This window comes from Punica granatum, chromosome 3, assembly GCF_007655135.1.
Source record: "Punica granatum isolate Tunisia-2019 chromosome 3, ASM765513v2, whole genome shotgun sequence".
Lineage (NCBI taxonomy): Eukaryota > Viridiplantae > Streptophyta > Magnoliopsida > Myrtales > Lythraceae > Punica > Punica granatum.
The window spans coordinates 10,567,682-10,575,101 of record NC_045129.1 but is presented as its reverse complement, the minus strand read 5'-3'; the positions used below and the strand labels follow the sequence as shown (position 1 = coordinate 10,575,101).

The window sequence follows — 7,420 nt, the reverse complement described above, 5'->3', positions numbered from 1 at the left end:
ACCCGCTCGTCCTTTCCTTTTCTTTTTTCTCCTGGCGTTCATAGTTATCGAAGAATTAATTTTCGGATGAAATAGAGGATTGGTTACTCTTCTTAAGCTCGTGAGAGGATTTTGCAGTATATAGGCCCCTTGAATATCTTTCAGTAATCCACGATTCCCCTTTTACACTCTTATTAATTTACACTATAGTTTTCATTATATTTTAACAACTGTGATAAGTGAAGTGATAATGATTTAACAACACCAGTTAGAAATGTACAGAACTAATGCAAGGACATAACTAAATCAGATGATATATATATATATATATATATGCAATTGCTTATAGCTAAAATCATATTAATAAAAAAATATTAGTATTATTTCTCAGAAGATTAGTTTATCCGAGAATACTAATTCACACGTAACGGATCACAAAGAAAAAAATATAGTAACAATAAAGAGTACGAAAGTAAAAAATGCTAAGGGGAATTTCGTTGGTTCTGTTAATAGGCTAGGTCTATTTCCACCCTCTCTATATATGATTAATCCACTCCATTTATTATTCATCTTATAAAAATGCCCCGATATCATATTAATTACTTTAACTAATATGGATAAAATTATTTAATCACTCTTCCATCTTTATTCACTGATCTATGTTCACAATTTATTTCCATTCGGATATTTTTCTTCTCTTTATTCTAAAAATTATTTTTAATAAAAAGGATTTTTCATCTTTGTAAATAAATGACAGCAAATATAATGTTAGTCATGAAACTCAAATTTTTAATATATTTTTCTGGTTCATTACTCATTTAAAAAGATTGATGTCAAAAGAAAAAGAACCCAAACTCTATAATGAGGAGATCAATAATCTCGTTTTGAAAAATACATCGGAGAATAACCGGTTGACTGCTCACGTGATTCGAAATGATTTGAGTGTTGTGGCCCAACAGACTATTCTACTTAGTTAAAGAGCTTGGAAGTGAATATTTTGTTATTATTGTGGATGAGTCACAAGATATGTCTAATAAATAACAAATGGATGTTGCTTTATGTTTTGTAAATGGACATGGAAGTGTTGTGGAGCGCTTTCTTGGCATCGTACATGTTGCTGATACCACTTCAATGCCACTGAAAGTAGCAATTGAATCATTATTTTCTAAACATGGATAAACTTTATCAAAGAGTTCGAGGACTGAGTTATGATGGAGCAAGCAACATGCAGGTGCTTTTGATGGTCTAAAAAGCTTAATTCTAAAGGAGAATTCTTCAGCATTTTATGTTCATTGTTTCGCTCATCAACTCCAGCTTACTCTTGCACATAGTTGTTGCAAAGAATGAGGTTTAGGTTGCTTTGCTTTTTAGTTAGATTGCTACTTTGCTTAATGTTGTTGGTGGTTCTTGTAAATGCCTTGACATACTTCGGTAGAGCCACATTGCTAATTAACATTAGACGGAGAGGATGTGGGAAGGAAGCAATTAAAATGTCGACGGAGAGAGCGAGGGTATGAATAAAGGTTAATTAAAGCTGTCAAAGTCTAGATCTTTGACTTTTATTTTCCCATTGATAGAGAGATATTTTTGGGGGTTGAAGATAGAGAGAGATAATTTTTTTACCAGAAAAAGGAGATATATATATATATATATATATATATATATTTTGTGTTGAAAAGGGAGGGCCTCGACGACTCCAATCGAGGGAGGATGATGGCCGAAATTGAGGCCCCAATCCCCTGGAATTGGGAGAATCATCAAACTGGAGATTTTTCCGATTCCGGCGAGTGGAGCCACGACCTTGGCCACGACCTCCCAATTGAGATCATCGGCGCCGTCCCTCCGATTGGGATCGTCGGCACCCTCCTCCTGATTGGGATCGCCAAAGTCCTCTGCGGCTTTGATTCCATTCAAATTGACGGAAAATTTATCGACGTGCTAGAATTGTTATCAAATCGAAAGTTTGTGCAAAAAGTTCATGCTGTAATTGTTAATTTGTGAAAAGTTTATGATTTTTTTTTGTTATTAACCCAAATTTCTAAAAGGAATACATGAAGGAGATGTTTTACTTCGTAATGGCTGTCATTAGCTGCTAAGAGCAAGGGTGTTGAGCCCTTCATAATAATAAACCACATCGCTTATTTTGCTGCTTTCTTAACTATGAAACTTTCTAAGCAAATGAAGTTTAGATTTATCATTACTTTCTCATTGGTTTTTTGGAGTTCAGAATACATCGTGTATGATATTTTCTTTTGTTTTTCTTTTTCTTTTTTTAGTTAAAAAATTAGCCTGAATTTTGATTCAATTTGAGAATCAAATTGCTCAGGTATATATTAGGGGCAATACGACCCAAAAGAGTAAATGGTAATTTGCGTAAGCGTATCGAGTCATCAAATAGCTTCTAACGGTTCAGGAAACATTCTTAGTCCAAATTAAATCTAAATGAAATTATATTCATTAGATTAAGAAAGAGGCATTGTACTAATGCAATTTTGCCGATCTCCATTGAATAAGAATTATCCAATTTTTAGCCATTCACAATGACAGTAGTATATATATGCCAATCATATCAAACGGGTATTTATCATGTGTGATTAATACGAGAATTTTATAGACATACGTTTTGAGGAGAATTCATTTTCCTTGGGCGAATAAAACATTGATTATTTTTTATTATACTAAAATATCCCCGCGTGATGCCTTGGGCTAGAGCAATTTCTTTTACTATATCCTATGTGTATATATATATACACACACACACACACATTAGTGATATGTATAACAAGCAAATAGATAGAACCTATTGATTCCAGGTCCGTCGAAGCCGTGTACATATCATTGAACCCCTTTAGTCATTATATTGGCACGTTTAATACATATCATTCTTTATTTACAGGTTTCATCGTCCTTAATTATTTTCTGGTGACTAATTTTCCAGCTGGGTTTCTTGATGAATGTTCGCCTCAATTTGCTGCAGCTGCATGCTCGGACACCTTCTTCTTCTTCTTGGAGTTTTCAGCAGCATCTGTTCAGGGTGGAATAATAAAAAAGGATTTTAAGAGTTGAAATGATAATTTATTGCATTTGAGAAAAATAAGTATCCTCTTAAAAAAATGATAGAAATTCAAGTGCATGCATTAATTATTCATGAGTGCATAACTTGTGCATGCATATTCAATGTGACTAATCACGTCAAAAATCGTTCTCGAATGAAGGAACATATCCGTGAGATAATTAAAAGTACTGGCTATGCCGAAACCCGAATGTCCCATCTTGGCTCCTTAGTAGGCTCAATGCAGATCAGCTAGGTGCGCTTACTCAGGGAAAGATTTCGAGTGACTCGATAAATGAACAACCAGCAATAAATTAGAAAGCAGGTTAATGCATGGTCGGACATGGGTCAACTATATCATCGAGCTAGTTACAGGATTGGACCACTACATATTATTAGTCAAGCTAATACTGTACATTGATCAGCCATGAATTGAAAAAATCCATGGCATATCAATTCCATCCAATCCAATCTCCAATAGTTAGAAATTCGATCCTGTCTTGTCGACCAAACGAGACCTAAAAGAATCCCAGCAGGATAAGGATAACAAATCCAACGTGAAGGTAAAACACTAATGTTTTACAGTATGGATAACCATCCAGCATGATAGGGATAACCATCCTGAGGTTATGCAGTAGATGTTCTCATATGTTTTCATACACATCCCTCTACTAAATCTTTAAACCTTTTTTTATAGCCGGAAGGGGTTGATGGTGGCCTAGAAAAGCTTTATAAACTTCAATACAAGGCTTTTAACTATTTGATGAAATTATTATAAATTAATGTTTATTTTGTATTTTTCTATTATTTGGATGCAAGGTTACTAATTAAATTAATATAACTATTTTTTTTCCATATTATCTTGAATTGGTTACAAAAGAGATTACTTCACGGAAGTGCTTACGTTATCTTATGCTTCAGAACTTTTCAAAAACAGATATGATACGTTTTCAATAAAATTGAGAAGAGCGAAAAGTTGAAAAAACAAACACTTTCTTTCGACATTGCGGAGGCAATTTGAAATGGCAAAAAATAAGGAATTAAGATTACGAGGGAAGATAGGATTAAATTGGAATGGTTGATAGAGAGGAAAAAATAAAAATTATGTAATGTGATTGTGATGCAGTTGAGTAATTCATACAAACAAAGGAGAATGCATGAGATCTATCAGTAACTAAGTGAGAAATACTTGGGTCTTGATTTGTCATGGACAAATATAAATTATCCAACTGTAAAATAAACAAAATATATGGAGAACCACATTTGGGGTCTCAAGCCGTTGCTTGGGTTGCCTCTCCATCGAGCTGTGAATGACCATCGCAGCAACAAAATTGGCGGTCGGTCATGCAAGAGCCAGTAGCCCATCCAGAGGTTATGCAGTAATTCATGCACGTCTCGTCCACGCAGCGCGGCATAATCACAGTCCGCACAGGACACTCGCTCACAGCAGCAGTTGTTGTCCCTGATTAATATATATATAAAAAAAATGGTTAACTTTGTTCAGCTACATTAGGCAACATAAATATGTTCTCAAATGGTTTCACTTCAATTTTCCCAAATATTAATAGTATAGTCTTTGGATTTAAGATAAATTAATCATAAACCAAGTACTTCGGAATACGTGTGAGAATTACAAACAAAATTAACCAAGTGGTGCAATATGATATAATACCAGAGAGAATTACCAGAGAAATAAACCAAGAGGATGACCAGAAGAACGGATGCAATTAGGCATGAATGCTTCATTTTTTCCACCGAATATTCCACTCTTTATTTTCCTTTCTCCTTAAAAAAAAAAGTTTATTAATCATGAAGACATCGTAGGCTTATATACTGTCAAGAGAAGATCTTCTAAGTTAGTTGCTCTCTATTAGTTTGGTATGTCAGAAAGGAATCCAGAGAACAAAGACACTTTTTTTATTAAAAAAAAGGTATAATATTTATGGGTGCATTTTCAAATTTTTTTCTTTCTGGGGTAGATTATGGGTGTATTTAATCTCCGTCTAAATACGTACCTATATATTACTAGAGATGTATTTCCACCCTTTATTGCCAGTAACCCACCTCAATTGTACAAATAATTATAAGTTTTGGTATTTCATTCCTATTTATGAAAACTCCCTCCGTATTATCTTATCAAAATTTCCTTTAGAGAATGAAAATTGAATTAGCTCTCTTCATAATAATCTAGTAAATGAAATCAATAAAGTTGTTACAATTCGCAATAATTATAGCAATTTTTTGTGCGGCTAGTAGCCATTCACCTCGTTTAATTGCTACTATTTAATTAATATTTCTTCACGACGAATTTTTTTTTTCCTTTTTTCGTTGGTGAATCACTAAAGAACTTCAAACATTTCTTCTTGGTCCATAATTTGATGCTCCCCTCCAATTCTCTTTTAGCCCCCATTTAGGTTGGGTTAGCTGGCTTGAATTTGTCCACTCTTCCCATAGGCACGTGCTTTTTAAGGGATGCGAAGCGTCAAACTGATAAATTTTCGTTTTTGTTCTTAGGCTCAAGTCGAGGGCCCTTGCAGTCACATGAATGAGCAAATTGGTAAATTAAAAAGAAGAAGAAGCAAAATATAGCTATTTCGGGTTGGGTCGGGATTGGACCAACTCTAACATCTAGTGGCCGGGTATGGACCTGTTGCGGATTTGTACTTTGGGATGGATGGTTCGAAGACGGAATTGAAGGAGGAGTCGGAAAAGATGAACTTTGGAGATGGTTGAAGAAGATAATGTTGGTCCTGAACTCAAACTCAAAGAAAATGACAAACATGATCTTCATAATTAACAATTGCTTCGAGGCAATTAGCAAAATCAAAGAACACCCTAACTCCCACTCCGATTTTCAGGAATTATTTTGAATGATTTCTATTAATAATTTTGGGCACAATAACCTCTGTTTATTTGTGCTCAGTGAGCACAAATGAAGAGTTTCTTACTTGTTTCTCTTTATATAGAACATGTCCGTGGTGTTAAAAAGAGTCACAAAGGAATCTTATCGCAAACCGCGATCTTGAATTCTTTTTGGGTGTGCCTTCCTAGTATTCTAATTCGAGTTGAGTCGGTTTATTAGAGAGTAAAACTTTCTCAGTCATGAATTATTCGTTAAGTTCAGATTTTGTTAAATAAAAACAAGTGTTGAACAGTTTGAACTAAGCTATATTAATATCCAGAATCCTTTAGTTCTATCTAGTCACATAGTTTGAACTATTGTTTCGGACGTGATCCTCAATACCAATTTACATCCAAAACCTTGAATCCCTCCAAATGTAAATGTGAATTACACCGAATGATCCACGGACGTTTTTTTTTCTCAGTAGGACCACCCATGCATCATCTTAGCTGTTGTACATTTAAAATAGGTCTTCCACTGTTTTATTTGCACAAGAGAAAGGTGCAACTTTCTCTCCCTCCCCTCTTTTTCGTTATGATTTCCTCAATCCAAACGGAGTTATATATGAATCTCAAGACAACTATAACTAACCTACCTTGAAAGTAAAACACGAATTAAACGCACACAGATACACTCTATATCATGTTGATTAAGTTTATCAGTCAATACCTTTCTCAGCAAGAAAATCTCAGCAGACAAAATATGTTTTTTTTTTTTGCTGAAAAAGCCAGTGTCCCGTCCCTGGCTGTGTGATAACATATATAGGCACGTTAGTCGTCGCAGCCCGACATATAGGGCTTATTGCTTAGAGATTATTATTGATGTGTGATTAGCATTTATGAGATGTTTATGAATTTTTTTTTCAAGAGTCGAACTTGAAACCTAATTGCCCAAGAGAAAGAAGCACATTGGCGATGTTTATTTGTATATTTGAGTTGTTTGTCTCTCATTTGCCTTATATGAGGAAAATATACACAAGGCAATTCAAACGCCTGTACAGTAAGGTCACTAAAAGATTAGTTAATCTTTCCTTTATAATCGAATTACCGGTTAAATCTCGCATCTGCTGAAGTCTAGCTAGTATGCGCTGCTCCACAATTAAGTAAACAACTTGAACCGAAATTTACAAGTGTACAATTCGGATTATAAAAGGTTGAAAATGATGGTATTAGTATGTCACCTCTTTACACATTATGTTCCTATATTTTGCACCTCGAGAAATTCTTGGGACATTATGTAAAGGGATCAAGATGAATGGGGTTTTGCTAATTTAATCAATATATATGCATCTCTTTGAAGGAATTCCCATCGAGCATCTTGTCAAATACAATTTAGACAAGCATAAAAATCACCAAGTGGATCCGTGGCGCAATGGTAGCGCGTCTGACTCCAGATCAGAAGGTTGCGTGTTCGATTCACGTCGGGTTCAAATCCCCTTCTTTTATGCTTTTTTTTTTTTTTAAATTTTACCGCTCTCACGTATTTTC

General features: G+C 34.6%; 1 non-coding gene across 1 annotated transcript; it reads left to right on the top strand.

The window, feature by feature from the left end:
• The first annotated feature begins 7,290 nt into the window (after nucleotides 1-7,290).
• Nucleotides 7,291-7,362, top strand: TRNAW-CCA. Its single transcript has one exon. It is a non-coding gene; the product is annotated as a tRNA-Trp (tRNA).
• Nucleotides 7,363-7,420: the final 58 nt, after the last annotated feature.